At 43.0% G+C, this 19,408-nt stretch overlaps 1 protein-coding gene across 2 annotated transcripts in view; it reads left to right on the plus strand.

The window, feature by feature from the left end:
- The first annotated feature begins 1,633 nt into the window (after positions 1–1,633).
- slc31a1 (solute carrier family 31 member 1) overlaps positions 1,634–19,408 on the plus strand; it is a 68,782-nt gene continuing 51,007 nt past the window's right edge. Inside the window, exons 1-2 of one of the 2 annotated variants that reach the window (XM_078226679.1) lie at positions 1,634–1,724; positions 2,330–2,475. The gene's annotated coding sequence lies outside the window, so the exon portion shown is untranslated. The remainder of the gene's footprint in view (positions 1,725–2,329; positions 2,476–19,408) is intronic. The other variant, XM_078226677.1, reaches the window with a different exon arrangement.

Here is a 19,408-nt window from a genome sequence, read left to right on the forward strand (position 1 = left end):
AAATGGCCTCCTTCAGCACTGTAGGGATTTTATGGTTCTGACTAAGAGGAAGGAATGCTACACACTGCACCAAGACCACCTCCTCTGAAGTTATTGTTAAACTTAATAGTTACATTAATTAGTCAACGGTATTATTGACAATGTGTGCATGCCACCTGGATCAGATAACCAAGAGGCTCCGAGAGAGGACACTGAGAACATGCCGTATTTCTAGAACTATGTACTCACAAGGCCATGGTCTTTAATGTACATTGTTCTAAACAAATAGTTTAAGAAAAATTAAATACTGGCTATGTCTAAGTTACTCCTAAAGTAGAATCTCATCAAGCTCAAAGACAAGACAGGCGGATGGCAACAAACCAAAACATACTGACAGCTCAAAAGAGTTAAACATGGAGAGAATTTCACAATTTTAGCATTAGAGTTCCAAACTATTTATTCTTTCTGTATATGAGAATTAAGGTAATATGTCAACAACTGTTTTTAATTGCCAGTTCTATTGCTGTTTAATAAAGTTTGTTGGCAACAGATGACATTTCAAGCAGAAATGGGAAATGATTCAATTCGGAAGGAAGACAGAGAAAAAACAATATAATTGAATGGTAGAATTCTAAAGGGATGCAAGTTTTATGGTCGTGAAAGGTACTATATAAATGCAACAAAAACAGGAAATGCTTGAAAATGTCAGCAGGTCTGACAGCATCTGTGGAGAGTGTGGAGCTAATGTTTCGAGTCTAGATGACCTTCATCAGGGTGAGAGGGGTAACTGACAAAGATGTCATAGACAAAAAGACACCATTTACCCTCCCTTTGTCTTTTGGTCTATGACATCTTTGTCAATTAACACCCGCCCCCCAACAGTATAAATCTCATCCTATTTCCAGTTGTCTTCAGCTCTGCTGAAGGGTCATCAAGACTTGAATGGTTGGCTCTGTTCTCTCCACAGATGCTGACAGACCTAATGAGATTTTCCAGCATTTTCTGGAATGCACAGCATCCAGCATCGGCAGTAATTTGCTATTAACTGTATAAATGCCTCTTGTGACATGGTAGAACAGTGGTTAGTACTGCTGCCTCACAGTGCCAGGGACCTGGGTTCGATTCCCAGCTTGGGTCACTGTCTGTGTGGAGTTTGCACATTCTCCCCGTGCCTGCGTGGGTTTCCTCCGGGTGCTCCGGTTTCCTCCCACAGTCTGAAAGACGTGTTGGTTAGATAAGACCATAAGACATAGGAGCGGAAGTAAGGCCATTCGGCCCATCGAGTCCACTCCACCATTCAATCATGGTTGATTTCAACTCCATTTACCCGCTCTCTCCCCATAGCCCTTAATTCCTCGAGAAATCAAGAATTTATCAATTTCTGTCTTGAAGACGCTCAACGTCTCGGCCTCCACAGCCCTCTGTGGCAATGAATTCCACAGACCCACCACTTGTGAAACTAATAAATAAACTTGCACTTAAAGGCTGCTCTTTTATTTCGTCAGAGACACCACAGTTCAAAACGGAGGCACGTGCTGACGTCATAATCATGCGACCGCCGCCCTGTCCCAGCTGTTGTCGCAGGGTCCGTGACGTCGACGCGCCGCTCAACGTGGCGGCAACGCCATCACGTTGGTCCCCGCCCACCAGCAACGTGCGGGCGGTAGGCGGGGCTTTGTGCGATCGGACTGGTGGACGTGGACGGTGTGAGCGGGAGCGCCGGCCTGAAGGGAACGCAAAGTGGGGTAAGAAGAGAAATAATCTCCGGTGCGGGGGGGAGAAGTCGAGGCTCGGTCACCTCGGGACGGGAAGGTTCGGCCAGCTCACAAGTGGTCTGGAGTGGCCGGGCTGGGCCCTCGTCCCCTCTGTGGAAGGTGATGCACCTGGAGAGGGCGGCGAGCTGTGTGCTCAGCACCTCAGTTAGTCAACTTTACAACGGGCCGCTTTCTGAATGAAGCGCCCTTGATTGCCCTTTGGCAATTGGGCCAAATTAAGACGAGGATATGTGTAGCCTGATCTCTCCTGCCTTCAGCTGCTTGCTCTTCTCGTGGCAGTTGTGTAATTTGTAAGCGACCCACTGCAAAAGAATGTTAACGGTTAGGCAGTAATGTCATTAGAATTTGCATTTATGCAGGGCTTCTTGGGATGCCCCAAGTTTCTTTACAGTCCATGTTTGAATTGTAAATATGGGATTGTAAATATAAACTGTAAATTATAACTTATTTATTGTAAATATCAAACAAGTCAGTTTATATACAGCAACCTCAATGTTAGTCAAGCAAATGATCAGATAAGCTGTTTTTATGATGATTGAATTAAAGACAAACGTGTACTTCCCTAATTCTTCTAGTGTTGAACACGCTTTTACATTCATCTGATAAGGCAAATGGGGACTTGGTTGAACATCACATCTGAAGAAAGCACTTCCATCAATCATTGTGATGTGCTCTCAGTATTGCGCTGAAGTGTCAACAGAGACAACCTTTTGATTCAGAGGTGAGCTTGCTCTCCACTGATCCAACACTGACCAAATCTCCAATTCCTTCCGAATAATAGTGGAGGGATGTTTTCTTGTGTTGTAATGGCATAACGGTGCAATTTGTGTCTACAATGTGAGTGTAGGGTTTGTGTGATACAACCACTTATCAGATGCAGTTCCCATGGTTGCTCGTATTTCCCAATAAACTTACAGCGGGCATACGATAGTCTTCATAAAGCTTGATCTGATGGCTGGGCTGCGTATCTACTCTTGTGGGGAATTGAAAACTGATAAAACAGAATAAAACCATTCAAAGGAAGGGGGTTGCAACTACAGTGTGACAAGTTTAGATAAGCAGATCCTATTTTAAGTTTAAAATGGTAATATAAAAATAAGGCAGAATGTTTCATTTTGAAATGGAAGCTGAACTATGATGTCTTGTCCTTCTCCAATTTTTCAGTATATCTTTGGTCTGTTGCTAGCATTGAAATGAACTGTTTGAAGTACTGCCTATGAGTATCTCTGATATACATAGTATTCTCCCAGTCAGAATTATCTGAAGCACTTTGTATCAAATACTGTAATCCAGTAATAATTTTTAGTGTGCAAAGGAATCAGAGCTGTGTCTGCACTGACTGAAACTCTTAGCAGGCTTATCAGCGTCTGTTGAGAAGACAGATGTTAATTTTGAAGGTAACAATTTCAGAGAAATTAGCTTTTGATCACTTGAAAGGAAATGTGAGATCGGGCAGTCAAATGGGTTTCGGAGTGTAGAATACAAATATGTAGGATCCTAGGCTACATCTTCATTGATAAATACAGTCTATGATATTTTGCGATATTTGATGAGTTACCTTTGAATTTGCTTTGTCTGTGAGTGGAGCATTTAAGAAGATTTGTTAGTTATGCAATTGATGCTTTGTCCTTGTGACATAAAGCATTCAGAACCTAGATAAGTCATTTGTATTTCATCAAAGTCTGACTTGGAACTGCTGTCTGCAAAATTGGTTTCTGTTTTAGACAATGTGTTTCAAAATGTGACAGTGTGTACACCAGTGTCCGTGAGTAGAGTGTTTTAATGTGACACCAGAGTATACCCAGTGCCTGTGAACAGAGTGCTCTGATGGAGCTTAGAGTTGCAGCTTGGATCATTATTATTTACCTCTGCCAAAAAAAATTGTTTTTAAATGCTACTTACTCTGTCTCTCTTCACTTTGATAAATATTATGACTATGGGACTGAGTGATGCAGTGGATTTTTCATCTTGTTCTTTGACCTGTATTGGAAGTGACTGCTGAATGTATGAAACCTGTGTGACGTAAGATTGGGGCTACCAGGGCTTGGAGCACAGATGTGCTGAAGATTTGCCACCACTGTCAGCCTCACCGGCCATAAAGAAAGCTGAAAATGCAAATATCACTTGGATGAAGCAGGGATATTTTGAGGTTAGGGCTGAGTGGAGGAAGCTTTGCTCTCCCAACACTCATCAAGTTGGTCTTTTTCATGTGGGAGTGTCCAGAAAATGAGAGCCAAGCTACCAGTGATGGGAACGTCCAGCCAAGTCTCTATGACTCTTTCTGGTTGGAATATGGGGCAATGAGGTAACTGGATAATGGCAGATGAGGAACTAAAACCTCTGTTGTTTTTCCTCTTTGTGGCTGAGATGATAGAGATTCATTCAAACACCCCTAACTGCTTCAGACCAAGAATCAACACTATGTCCTTCCTGTTTGACTTTGAATTGCACAATGGGCAGTGAACCCATCCGCTGAGTTACTGCGGAGGTTGTGGTTATATTTTTACTTTTTTTTATCAGTTTGTGCAATTAAAAGCTGACATGCAGGTAGTGCATGGGGATGGAATCCTCCTCAGACACATGTTTCAGGTAATGGAGGATTGTGTGATGGATTCAGACACCTGTACCTGATCACAGCATCAATGTGAATCTGCATATGTACTTGGTTTATTTTGTGTTTGGAAAAAAATGATTCTTTCCGAGAGGGTGCTCATTTGAATTGCTCAAATTCCTGTTAATACCCGGTGAGCTGCATTTTTAATTGATGTTTTTTTGGTTGAGGCTTGTGATGCGTTTATTGAATGTTGTGCGTTAGCTAAACTGTATGGCTTTGTGAGATGATGGAATTTGAGAGTTGCATCCAATCACAGTACTGAACCAGGTTGAATTGTGGAATGAACTGACCAATCACCTGGTGGAAATAGCCAATTGGATCTCTGTTCTGTCAGTCTGACTCAGGGATCTGAAATACAAGTACAGTGTGACACTGTCTCGTTCCAGACTAAGCTCAGCTTCAACACAGCCAGGCTTGTCTTTTTTGGACTGTGTACACTTAATCAGTGATTTCCTTTTCTGCAGGTGGTGCCGCCTTTTAAAGACTTCAGGACAAAATGGTGACTAATCTTGCCTGTCAATGCTGTGTTTTAAAGTCTTAGTTCAAAATACTTCAGGACAAAATGGTGACTAATCTTGCCTGTCACAGATGCAACATGGACAAATGCATCTCTTGAGGGGTGGCACGATAGCACAGTGGTTAGTACTGCTGCTTCACAGCGCCAGGGACCCAGGTTCGATTCCCGGCTTGGGTCACTGTCTGTGTGGAGTTTGCCTGTTCTCCCGGTGTCTCCATGGGTTTCCTCCGGGTGCTCCGGTTTCCTCCCACATTCAGAAATACGTACAGGTTAGGTGCGTTGACCCCAACAGGCGCCAGACTGTGGCAACTAGGGGAATTTCACAGTAACTTCATTGCAGTATTAATGTAAGCCTTACTTGTGACTAATAAATTAACTTTAAAAATAGACTTTAGCTCACCTGCACTTTCCAAACACTTGAATTTGATTTATTATTCTCTCATGTATTGGGATACGGTGAAAAATATTGTTTCTTGCGTGCTATACAGACAAAGAATACTATTCATATAGTACATAGGAGAGAAAGAAAGAAGAGGGTGCAGAATGTAGTGTTGCAGGGACAGATAGAGCATAGAGAACGATCAGCTTAATATATGGTAGGTCCATTCAAAAGTCTGATTGCAGCAGGGAAGAAGCTGTTCTTTAGTCGGTTGGTACATGTTCCCAGCATTTGTATCTTTTTCCTGATGGAAGAAGATGGGAGAGAGTATGTCTAGGATGCGTGGGGTCCTTGATTATGCTGGCTGCTTTTCCAAGGCAGAGGGAAGTGTCGATGGAGTAAATGAATGGGAGGCTGGTTTGAGTGATAGACTGGGCTACGTTCACAACCCTTTGTAGCTTCTTGCGGTCTTGGTCAGAACAGAAGCCACACCAAGCTGTGATACATCCAGAAAGGATGCTTTCCATGCTGCATCTGTAAAAACTGGTGAGTTGTAGCAGACGTGTCAAATTTTCTGTGCTGAAGGGCATGTTCTGAGAATGCTGCAGGATTGGTTGAGGGTTTTTTAATCCTGCTGGTGCAGCATTCAGTCAGGTTAATTGATGTAATGCAAGGTCATGGCAAACAAAGACTCCTGAATTGTGCAGAGCATTCAGTGGGCAGTGACTTGTTCCATGTTGGGTTATAGTCTCCTGAGATACAGCGTAAGTAATAGTTCTTGGCTTCACTGCTGTGTACTTATTATTTGTTTAAAAGTACTTTGTGAAACAAACTAGTTTTTGACCACTAGTTTACTCTGAACCCTACTGATGTCTTTCAATTTAGTTACTCAGCAGGAGCATTTTGGCATGTCAATGTGTATGGACTTGGCAATAATTAGCACCTGTAGTGATGGGTATGATGTAATTGCTTTCAAGTGCAAGTAAACCCTGGAGCTCCAGTGATAATTACAGGGTTTCTGCTGTGAAGTTAAAACCATAACTAGCTGAACAAAAGGGGTATGGAGTTGCACTATGTAATTTAAGAAGTGTGTGTAATTTACAGCAACAGAATTGCCCACTGACGTAATCGAGGTATATTATTAAATAAGGAAATTGCTGTAATTTTCTTCCCTCTGTGCACCAGGACCTTGATTGCGATAGCAGTACTCCATCTGTTATTTTGATTAGTCTGAGATTTTGTACAGAAGTTGAGTTGCATCTTGTCCACTGCCTCTGTTGTCTCGACACCAGTTTAGACACAACAGAGTTTCAGAAAGATAAATTGTTTGCATTACGCACTTGGTATATGAAAGAGAGAGACTGGAGTGAAATTTTGGTTGGACTCCTTCACTTTTATGGAACTAGAAGTCATAGAAACCCTACAGTGCAGAAGGAGGCCATTCGGCCCATCGAGTCTGCACCGACCACGATCCCACCCAGGCCCTACCCCCACACATATTTTACCCGCTAATCCCTCTAACCTACACATCCCAGGACTCTTTAAGGGGCAATTTTTTAACCTGGCCAATCAACCTAACCCGCACATCTTTGGACTGTGGGAGGAAACCGGAGCACCCGGAGGAAACCCACGCAGACACGAGGAGAATGTGCAAACTCCACACAGACAGTGACCCGAGCCGGGAATCGAACCCGGGACCCTGGAGCTGTGAAGCAGCAGTGCTAACCACTGTGCTACCGTGCCGCCCCAACTACTGCAGTGCTAACCACTGTGCTACCGTGCCGCCCCAACTACTTCGGTTAACCCACAACTGGAGTTAAATTCTGGTCACCACACCTTAGTGAGGATGTAAGGGGCCTTGTGAAAATGCAGAGGAGATTTACCAGAATGGTTCCAGGGATGAGGAATTTTAGCTTCAAGGTTAGGATGGAGGAGTGGATGTTCTCCTTGGAACAAAGGGATTGAGGGGAGATCTGGTGGAGGTGTACAAGATTATGGCAGTTTTAGAAAAGGCAGACAAAGAAAATTATTCCCATTAGCTAATGGTACATTAACTAGTGGACACAGATTTGAGATTTTGAGCAAGAGAAGCAGGAGAGATGCGAGGAAGAACCTTCTACACAGCAAGTGGTAATGATCTGGAACTCGCTGTCTACAAGGGTGGTAGAAGCAGAGGCCAATGATTTCAAAAGGAAATTGGATGGGCACTTGAATGAAATAAATATGCAGAGTTATGTGGGTAGTACAGGAAATTGTACTGATTGGATCCCTCTACAGAGAGTTAGCATTGAATCAATGGGTTGAATGGCCTCCTATGCTGTAATGACCCTATGATCAGAACAAAGGTGGGAAAGGGAAACAGCTGAAGTTCTACCTTGGGATTACTTGGTGCAAACTTATGACCAAAGGCAGCTCCTATCTATATGCATTTATATATCTTTATTGCTGGTTTTTCTTGTTTATATTTTAGACACTTGGTGGTCTGCAAAGACCTTCCTGGTGAGATTCTTTGCAGTGGGAAGCTGTTATCATCCACAGCAGAGATTTCCACATATTATAAATTTAAACTTTTTACAGGGCCCAAAAAACTCTGTAATTCACACTTAAAATGCCAAAAGCAACAAAATCTTGAAATCTGTCAGCCTAAATATTTTCATGTAGAGGCTGTTGATGAGTTTAATAGCTTCTAGCCACAAAGAGATGGAAAAGGCTTTGTATCATAGATTTTATTCCAATCTTGGAATTTAAAAATTGCCAGCTGTGCCCACTTCCTCAGAGCAAAATAAATGATTGAAGTCCTTGGGTTTAAAGCCTCACTGAGTCTGAGTTGTTCAAGATTCATGTGTTATCTGATCCCCTCAGGGAAGACTGGACAGATTGGAACTCTTGTCTAGAAACAGTCCTTCTGCACTGTAGATTCTATGATTCAGTTCAAGGACAATTAGGGTCAGGCAATAAATGCAAAAAAAGTGGGCAGCACGGTGGCACAGTTGTTCGCACTGCTGCCTCACAGTGCCTGGGACCCGGGTTCGATTCCTGCGTTGGGTCATTGTCTGTGTGGAGTTTGCACGTACTATCCGTGCCTGCGTGGGTTTCCTCCGGGTGCTCCGGTTTCCTTCCACAGTCCAAAAATTTGCGGGTTGGGTGAATTGGTCATGCTAAATTGCCCTTAGTGTCAGGGGGACTAGCTAGGGTAAATCCATGGATTATGGGGATAAGGCCTGGGTGAGATTATGGTCGGTGCAGACTCAATGGGCCAAATGGCCCCCTTCTGCACTGTTGATTCTATGAAAAGGCTGACGGGTAGCTTGATAGTCAATTTTAAAATTCTGATCGAATTCAAAGAGTAGATGTAGAGAAGATGTTTCCCTTTGTGTGAGAGAGCAAAACTAGGGGACGCAAATATAAGATAAGTCACCAGTAGACTCAAGGAGGAAACTGGAGCACCCGGAGGAAACCCACGCAGACATGGGGAGACTGTGCAAACTTCTCACAGTCACCTAAGGCCGGAATTGAATCTGGATCCTTGGTGCTGTGAAGCAACAATGCTTGTCACTGTGCTATCCCTTATGTGGAGCATAAGCGCCAAAAGGCTATGGGGAAAAGGCATTGAAAAAGAGTTGAGATTGACATAGATCAGCCATGATCGTATTGAATGGCGGAGCAGGCTTGAACAACCTTGTGGCCTACTCCTGTTTCAATGTCTTGTCTGCACGCCTGTTTGATTGAGCGAACCGTGGCTTTGACAAAGGGTCATCTGGACTTGAAACGTCAGCTCTTTTCTCTTCTTACAGATGCTGCCAGACCTGCTGAGATTTTCCAGCATTTTCGCTTTTGGTGTTTGATTGAATGTCCTGTTCTGTGCTGTATGTTCGACCTCTTGCCTTCTCATTGAGGATGTTCTGAATGCAGTTGGATGGAAACTTACTATGAATGTAGTTATCTGTAATTGATTGTTTTACGCCAACTTTTTTCTGTTTGACTTTGTTGCAATACTTGTGAAGGTTAATTGACCGGTTTTTGTGACTCCTGCTTTCAAGGCCTTTACGGTCATGCTGTTGGAGAAAGAGGTATTCCCGTATTTGGTCAATAACCTTATTCGAAATGTGACACAACCTCATTCAGCTGACCAATGAGCTTGTGAAAAATGTACACTGCATTTATTGATCAGTGTTATGTGGCATTGTCTCCTTGAGTATGCAGTCCAAAAGGCTGGAAAAGTTAGCATGTAATAGAGACTAGGTGGTTCCAGTTTTGATTTCTAATCTGTGCTGACCTAATTGATTCCAGTTAAGATGGCAAAAGTGGTCCTTCTAACTATACAGAATTGATAGGCAGGAAAACACCAACTGGACCTTGGGCCTTCCCAACACCACGATGGCTGGAGAATTGTGTCTAAACAGTTTTCATCTCCCACACCGTAAATAGCATTCATGTAATCTCTCTTGCCTGTGTAAGTGAAGTGCTGTGCCCCACTCGGTTAAACGGCAGGTCAGAATTCACTGTCAAGATTTTCATGCAGTGGCCATTTGGCAGAGGGACTGGAGGGCATTCAACTCTTATATGCTATAACCCAACAACAGTAAATTGGCAACATGGAGAAAGCTTGGATGCATGTACCTCACAGGCATCTCACTTATTGCAAGAGCACATGTGCAGTGCTGCCAGATCTTTAGATGTTGGGTTTAAAGCTGTACGCTGTCAATACCTGCTGTTAATATTTAAATGGTTAGCTTTCACAGAGAACTCTTATTTCTAAATTATACTGTGGGAAGAATTTAAAAACAGCCACATTGGACATGGTGTCCATATTATTGCTTAATCAAGTGCTGCCCAATGTGAGCAGTGTTTGAGATTTTTGGCCAGTGAAATATTTGTATTGAAACAACCAACCTTTGGTGTTTGCTCAGTTAGTCAATCTGTGGGCAGTCTGGGGCATAACAGTTAGCCAGTATGTCCTACTACAGGGGTAGGTGGGGAGAAGCCATCTGCAATCCTGTTTCTGACAGCTATCTATCGAACTGTTGCGGAAAGTGGTCAGAGTACAGGTTCAGTGAATAGTGAAATAGTCTGCAATACTCACTGTTTAGGCTTGCGCTGTTGAGGAAAAGTAGCAAGTGTGAGCCACTACATTCTGGAAAAGTGATAGTATGTTTAGGGGTGGGAGGGGCAGCAGATGGAGGATGTAGAACTGGAGAAATCATGGAAAGAACAGAAGACAGAAACAGGAGCTTAAATTACACTTTAATAGCAACTGTTCTGAAACTGGGGAGATCCATCATCCTATTGGGTGAAAATTAAGCGATATTATAATAAAAATGGATATTGTGTCCCTTGTATTTTCAATGCATAAAGGGAGAACTTCTGGTGAGTTTACCAGTGGTCATTTGTGTGATTCTCGGCCTTTTGGCTAAGATCAAGTGTAGTTTTGTTGTCCTGCACTTGGTTGAAGTCATGAGGTAACACTGAGGCTTCATTTGAAACAATTTTTTAAAGCAACATCTAGGCCTTTTGGCTAAGATGCAAATGGAGGAGGTGCAATGCCTGCTGCAATCAGTTTGGATCATGTAGATCAAGCCCAAGACAGGAAGTGGTGAGCCTGTCTTATCAGCTTGGACTTGGAATGTCTCACTTGTTGAGACTTTGACTTGGACTGTGATTGGATTGAATTGGATATAAACAAAAAAAAATTGTGAGATTCTGAGAGTCTGAGGATGCAGGAACAGGTGACGAGTGATGTGTCAGACACTGGGATGGATGTGATGTAATGCCCTGTTGAAGGATAAAATAACAGAGATACAAATCTTGAGGTAGTTGCAGCTAATTCTGTTGTATTACTTATGTCTCATGTAATCACAAATTATCACATATTAGTGGCATAGCAAGTTCTGGAGCACTTGTCTTTGGTATTATAGCCGGAACATTGTCAGGGCCCCATAGCCTTTGCAGTATCCAGTGCCTTCAACCATTTTGTGATATCACGTGGAGTGAATCGAATTGGCTTAAGACTGGCATCTGTGATGGAGAAGGAGGCTGTACAAATATCCCCATCCTCAATGATGGGGGAGCCCACCACATCAGTGCAAAAGATAAGGCTGAAGTATTTGCTACGATCTTCAGCCAGAAGTGCCAAGTAAATGATCCTTCTCTGTCTCCTCCAGTGATCCACGCCATCACAGACAATATCCAAGTGGCAAGTAACATTCGGACCACACAAATGCCAGACAATGACCATCTCCAATGAGCGAATCAAGCCATAGTTCATGTTGTTGCACATGTTGTTGCATGGTCTTGCCCATGCCTTTCTCTCTAATCTCCCCTACAAACGTATTCCACTCCCCCTTCTTCCTGGGAGAGCCAATAATCCTTCTGTTCTGGTCTGTTATGCACACACTCTACTGTTCACTGCATGCATTCAGGCGTCTGGGCTCTACGCGCTGGAATTCATTCCCTAAACTTTTCTGCCTTTCTACCTCCCTCTCATCCTCTAAGACCTTCCATTAACCCCACTGCTTTTTCCAAACTTGGTCACCCATCCTTGTATTTCTTACAGCTCTGACAAAGGGTCATCCAGACTTGAAACGTTGGCTCTATTCTCTCTCCACAGATGCTGCCAGACCTGCTGAGTTTCTCCATTTTCTGTTTTTGCTTATATTTCTTTTTCTGGCTTAGTATCTTTTTTTCTGATTTGATTTTGTGAATTCTCTTGAGCTCTTTTCCTACATTAAAAGTGCAAAATAACACAACAATGATATTGTCGTAAAGTGAAAGGTTACCCGGGATTTCTTGAATATTGCATTTGAACCAGAGATCTTTGCTAATGAGTTAGTGCTGACTTTCATTCAAGTCAGAGGAGTAGTTTTAAGTGAAATCTCAAGGGTCTCTTTAACTTGATTAATTTGGAATATAATTGATTAAGATAGAGCCTCTCTTTGTTGGTTGAGTGCCTGTGATGCTTGAATTGAGAACTACGTGGACAGGCATAATTGAACAAATGAGATTAATTTCCCTTCAATCCTGATGTTTTTAGCTCTAGTTTAAGAATTCAGCATGTTGTAGAGAATAGAACAAAGTTCCATTTAATAGAACATTTCTATGATTTCGGGAGGTCTCAAAGCTCTCGATTACATTTAATTTAGTAAATTATTCTAATCCTCTTTCCTCCTCCTCATTCCTCAGCTGTTTAATGTTCCCTTTTTATAGGTGCTTCTCTCATTCCTTTTGTGAGTCAGTTTCTGCAAGTCACTTACTTGTAAAGTGTTCCATGTCCTTGTGTTGCATCTAAATCTCCTAACTTCACTAATCGTCTGTCATAATTTCAAAACCTCTGTGTTAACATTCCTTATCCTAGTGAAAAAGACCCAGATTGTTATAGCCTCTCCTTCCTGGTATTTCTGCCAAATGCTTTCCATGTCTCTAATATTACTCTACAATAAGCTCAGAACTGAACACCGAACTTCAACTGTGCCAAATCTCTGTCATATAAAATTGATGACACTTTTTTCCCTGTTCAGTGTCCAAAGTCCCACTTTCCTTTTTATGGCTTTTTCTCCCTTCTGTCCAGATTTTGAAGTTACATGTATTGGTTAGAGATCTTTCCTTTGCACACAGTTTTATTCATTGAAGGGATGTGGGCTTTGCTGGCTCAACACAGCATTTATTGCCCGTCCCTAATTGCCCTTGAGTGCTGAGCTGCCTCTTGAGCCCCTGCAGTCCATGTGGTGTAGGTACACAAACATTGCTGTTTCTGTTCAGAACTTAACTTGTATATTTCCCCCAAAATACACACAGCCATTTTATTATCCATACATCTGGATCTCCTTTTTTCTATTATTGCTTTTATTTAGTCAACCATTCCATTATAGTAGCTTCTCAAATTCACCTCCAAAAATGCATATCTATAATAGCAACATGGATGTGCAGAGGGATCTGGTATCCTGGTACATGAATCACAGTAAGTTAGTATGCAGGGATAGCAAGTGATGAGGATGGCAAATGGATATGTTGGCCTTTATTGCAAGGGGAATGGAATATAAAAATAGCAATTGTTTTGCTACACTTGTATAGGGTATTTGAGTACTATGTACAGATAGGTTTTCTTATTTAAGAAAGGATATAATTGCATAAGAAATGCTCAGAGAAGGTTCACTCAACTAATTCCTGGAATGAGGAGGTTACTCTGAGAAAACACTTGACAGGTTGGGCTTGTATCTATTGGAGTTTAGAAGAATGAGAGATGATATTGAAATATAAGGACTTGACAGGGTGGATGCTGAAAGGATCCATGTGGGAGAGACTAGAATTAGGGAACACAGTTTAAAAAGAAAGGGTCTTCCGTTTAAGTCGAAGATGAGAATTTTTTTCTGAGGTCACGCATCTGTGGAACTCTCTTCCTCAGAGAGAGTAAGATGCAGGGTCATTGAATATTTTAAAGGCTAAATTAGATAGTTTTGACAAATGAGTGAAAGCAGATAGTGAGTAAGAAGGAAAATGGAATTAAGGCCACAGAAAGATCAACCATAATCGTATAGAATGGTGGAGCAGGCTTGAGAGGCAAATGGCCGAATTCGGCTTCTAATATGTTTGTGCGTTACCACAGTCCCTTTATTTACATGCTAATTATTTCTTCAACTTAATTATTTTATATTTTTCTACTTTATAAGAATGGTTGCACTGCAAAGGTACCCACTTTGGGATATCCTGAGGTCATTCAAGATGCTATAAAAGCAAGTCTCTCCTATTTAAACAAGCGTTTCCTTTACAAATTTACAAAAATACAGTCCAGCACAAGAACAGACCCTTCGGCCCACCACGCCTGCGCCAACACATGATGCCATTTGCCTCTACGATGTCCATATCCCTTTATTCCTTGCCTATACATGTATCTGTCAAGATGCCTCTTAAACATTGCTATTGTATCTGCTTCTACCACCCTCTCTGCAGCACATGCCATTTCTACCCTGGGACAAAGACTCCGACTATCCATTCTTTTCACACCTCATAATTTTGTAAAATTCTGTCAGGTCACCCCTCAGCCTCTGATGTTCAAGTGAAAACGAACCAAGTTTGTCTGCATAATTATCACTGATTAATTTATCTCTTTCTAAGTCCTAACAATTTTCTTTTTCCTATTTTGGGTATACAGTTTACAACAGTGACAACATCCATTATTATAATGCCTTTAAAGTAGAATCACTAAATCACTACAATTTAGAAGGAGGCCATTCAGCCCGTCAGGCCTGACCAACAAAACTCCCAGACAGGTCCTATCCCCATAACTATGTATTTACCCTGCTAATCGCCCTGACGCTAAGGAGCAATTTAGCATGGCCAATTAACCTAACCTGCACATCTTTGGAGAAAGTAGAAAGAGGTTCCAAAGAACTTCACAGAGGCCTAACCCCCAAGGGAGTAAACGAAGCTGACATAATTTCTGGCTCATCTTTTTTCCCTGGTCAATGTTGACTAGGACACCAGGAGAATTCTTCTGTGTGATGAATGCCATGGGATCTTTTATGTCGTAAGGAGTCTAACAACACCAGGTTAAAGTCCAACAGGTTTATTTGGTAGCAAACGCCACTAGCTTTCGGAGCACTGCTCCTTCGTCAGGTGAGTGGGAGATCTGCTCATAAACAGCAAACAGGGCATATAAAGACACAAACTCAATTTACAGAATAATGAATCATGATTGGAATGCGAGTCTTTACAGCTAATCAAACCTTAAAGGTACAGACAATGTAAGTGGAGAGAGCATTAGCACAGGTTAAAGAGATGTGTATTGTCTCCAGACAGGACAGCCAGTGAGACTTTGCAAGTCCAGGCAAGTTGTGGGAGTTACAGATCGTGTGACATGAACCCAAGATCCCGGTTGAGGCCGTCCCCATGTGTGCGGAACTTGGCTATCAGTTTCTGCTCAGCGACTCTGCGGTGTCGTGTGTTGTGAAGGCCGCCTTGGAGAATGCTTACCAGAATATCAGAGGCCGAATGCCCGTGACCGCTGAAGTGCTCCCCAACAGGAAGAGAACAGTCTTGCCTGGTGATTGTCGAGCAGTGTTCATTCATCCATTGTCGTAGGGTCTGCATAGTTTCCCCAATGTACCATGCCTCGGGACATCCTTTCCTGCAACGTATCAGGTAGACAATGTTGGCCGAGTTGCAAGAGTATGTACCGTGTACCTGGTGGATGGTGTTCTCACGTGAGATGATGGCATCCGTGTCGATGATCCGGCACGTCTTGCGGCAGTTGCTGTGGCAGGGTTATGTGGTGTCGTGGTCACTGTTCTCCTGAAGGCTGGGTAGTTTGCTGCGGACAATGGTCTGTTTGAGGTTGTGCGCTTGTTTGAAGGCAAGAAGTGGGGGTGTGGGGATGGCCTTGGCGAGATGTTTGTCTTCATCAATGACATGTTGAAGGCTCTGGAGGAGATGTCGTAGCTTCTCCGCTCATGTAGGGAAATGTGGTGGCCAATTTGTATGTGGTAAGCTCCCACAAATAGCAAACTAGACGGGGATCACTTATTTCTTTAGTTGAGGGATAATGTGATGAGGACACCAGGATACTTCTCAATGCCATGGAATCCTGTTTGTATTTTTTTTATTCATTCGTGGGAAATGGGTGTCGCTGGCTGGCCAGTATTTATTATGATGTGGAGATGCCGGCGTTGGACTTGGGTAAACACAGTAAGAAGTTTAACAACACCAGGTTAAAGTCCAACAGGTTTATTTGGTAGCAAAAGCCACAAGCTTTCGGAGCCTTAAGCTCCTGCAGGTGAGTGGGAATTCTGTTCACAAACAGGGCATATAAAGACACAAACTCAATTTACAGAATAATGGTTGGAATGTGAATACTTACAGCTAATCAAGTCTTAAAGTCTTTCATGCACAGGTTCGAACAAGACTTCTTCACTGCACAGGACCTTCAACCGATGCTATACACTAGATACATCGATGACATTTTCTCCCTTTGGACTCATGGTGAACAATCACTGAAACAACTAAATGATGACATCAATAAGTTCCATCCCACCATCAGACTCACCATGGACTACTCTCCGGAATCGGTTGCATTCTTGGACACCCGCATCTCCATTAAGGACGGTCACCTCAGCACCTCACTATACCGCAAGCCCACATTTAACCTCATGATGCTCCACTTCTCCAACTTCCACCCTAAACACGTTAAAGAAGCCTACGGACAAGCCCTCCGTATACACAGGATCTGCTCGGATGAGGAGGATCGCAACAGACACCTCCAGATGCTGAAAGATGCCCTCATAAGAACAGGATATGGTGCTCAACTCATCGATCAACAGTTCCGACGCGCCACAGCGAAAAACCGCACCGACCTCCTCAGAAGACAAACACGGGACATGGTGGACAGAGTGCCCTTCGTCATCCAGTACTTTCCCGGAGCGGAGAAGCTACAGCATCTCCTCTGGAGCCTTCAACATGTCATTGATAAAGACGAAGGGCAAGTCCAGGCAAGTTGTGCAATTCCTAGTCTCCAGTCTGGTGCTTATGGCCCAAGCATTACCTGTACGAACAAACAATGGCTTTCAAGCAGGGGCCTTGTTTGGGAGACCTGAAACCAGTGTCTCCAAAAACACAAGGAATCCTGACTCCTATTAAAATCTCTACATTCCAGCCCTGGGAAAATACATCCTTTATCCAACACCTAGGAGAAGCAGTGGGAGGTTTGTCACAATACCCCAGCCAAAATGCTAGAACTCATAATATTGCCCTGTGCACTTGAACTCCGTAAGTCGTCTCACAACACCAGGTTAAAGACCAACAGGTTTATTTGGTAGCACAAGCCACTAGCTTTCGGAGCACTGCTCCTTCATCAGGTAAGTGGGAGTTCTGTTCACAAACAGGGCATATAAAGACACAAACTCGATTTACAAAATAATGGTTGGAATGCGAGTCTTTACAGTTTGTGTCTTTATATAAATAATCCACATAAAAGATTAGCTTGTAAAATTAAAGCACATGGGATTGGGGGTAGTATGTTGAGCTGGATATAAAAGTGATTGGCAACAGGAAACAAAGAGTAGGAATAAACGGGTCTTTTTTCAAATGGCAGACAATAACTAGTGGGGTTCTGCAGGGATCAGTGCTTGGGACCCCAGCTATTCACTATATATATTATATATTAATTTAGATGAGAGAACTAAATGTAATATCTCCAAATTTGCCAGTGAGACAAAGTTGGGTGGAAGGATGAGCTGTGAGGAGGATGCAGAGATGCTTCAGTGTGATTTGGACAGGCTGAGTGAGTGGGCAAATGATCATAGAACATAGAACAGTACAGCACAGAACGGGCCCTTCGGCCCACGATGTTGTGCCGAGCTTGATCTGAAACCAAGATCAAGCTATCCCACTCCCTATCATCCTGGTGTGCTCCATGTGCCTATCCAATAACCGCTTAAATGTTCCTAAACTGTCTGACTCCACTATCACTGCAGGCAGTCCATTCCACACCCCAACCACTCTCTGCGTAAAGAACCTACCTCTGATATCCTTCCTATATCTGCCACCACGAACCCTATAGTTATGCCCCCTTGTAATAGCTCCATCCACCCGAGGAAATAGTCTTTGAACGTTCACTCTATCTATCCCCTTCATCATTTTATAAACCTCTATTAAGTCTCCCCTCAGCCTCCTCCGCTCCAGAGAGAACAGCCCTAGCTCCCTCAACCTTTCCTCATAAGACCTACCCTCCAAACCAGGCAGCATCCTGGTAAATCTCCTCTGCACTCTTTCCAGCGCTTCCACATCCTTCTTATAGTGAGGTGACCAGAACTGCACACAATATTCCAAACGTGGTCTCACCAAGGTCCTGTACAGTTGCAGCATCACCCCATGGCTCTTAAACTCCAACCCCCTGTTAATAAAAGCTAACACACTATAGGCCTTCTTCACAGCTCTATCCACTTGAGTGGTAACCTTTAGAGATCTGTGGATATGGACCCCAAGATCTCTCTGTTCCTCCACAGTCTTCAGAACCCTACCTTTGACCCTTTGACTGATTAGAATGCGAATCTTTACAGCCAACCCGGTCTTAATCTTTAAGACATGGTTGGTTGTAGAGATTCGCATTCTAATCCGTATTCTAATCCGTATTCTGTAACTTGATTTTGTGTCTCTGTACCCTGTTTGAGAGCAGATATCCACTCCATCTGACGAAGGAGCAACGCTCCGAAAGCTAATGGCATTTGCTACCAAATAAACCTGTTGGACTTTAACCTGGTGTTATTAAAACTCTTACTGTGTTTATCCCAGTCCAACGCCGGCATCTCCACATCATTAATGCAATTATACAGGGCCTTGGTGATGCCACTCCTGGAAGTATGCACTTTTGATCATCTTATCTGAGAAAGGATGTTCTTGTTCTAAAGGAAGTGCAGCGAAGCTTTACCAGACTGATTCCGAGGATGGTGAGACTGACGTATGAGGAGAGATTCAGTTGAATAGGATTGTATTTGTTGGAATTCAGAAGAATGATGATGGTGGTGGTGGTGGTGGTGGTGGTGGTGGTGGTGGTGGTGGTGGGGTGGGGGGGGCGGTGAAGAGAGAGAGAAAAAACTTATAAAATTTCTAACAGGACTAGACAGGCTAGATGCAAGGAGGATGTTCCCGATGGTGGGGTGTCCAGAATCAGGGGTCACAGTCTGAGGATACAGGGTAGACCGTTTAGGACAGAGGATTTCTTCATCCAGAGAGTGGTGAGCCCATGGAATTTGCTACCACAGAAAATAGTTGAGGGCAGAACATTGAATGTTTTCAAGAAGCAGTTAGAGATAGCATTTGAGGCAAAGGGGGTCAAAGGATATGGGGGAAGGGGGACCTGGTTAATGAGTTGAATGATTAGCCATGATCATAATGAATGACAGAGCAGGCTGGAAGGGCCAAATGGCCCCCTCCTGCTCCTATTTTCTTCGGTTCTATGTAACAGTGAGCTACAGGCTCCCCAAACTCCTGAATAATTCAAAAAAGATACGAAGCTTGAACATATTCCTTTTGTTTGCCGAGAATGGATGCATATTAACATATTTTGAGCATGGCATGGACTATATTAAGGTGTGAGGTTTGCATATTGTTAAGTTTTTGCTTTTGATCTTGGGTGTGAGAAACTAACTTTTGCTATA

The sequence above is a fragment of the Mustelus asterias genome, chromosome 13, assembly GCF_964213995.1.
Source record: "Mustelus asterias chromosome 13, sMusAst1.hap1.1, whole genome shotgun sequence".
NCBI classification, from domain to species: Eukaryota; Metazoa; Chordata; class Chondrichthyes; order Carcharhiniformes; family Triakidae; genus Mustelus; species Mustelus asterias.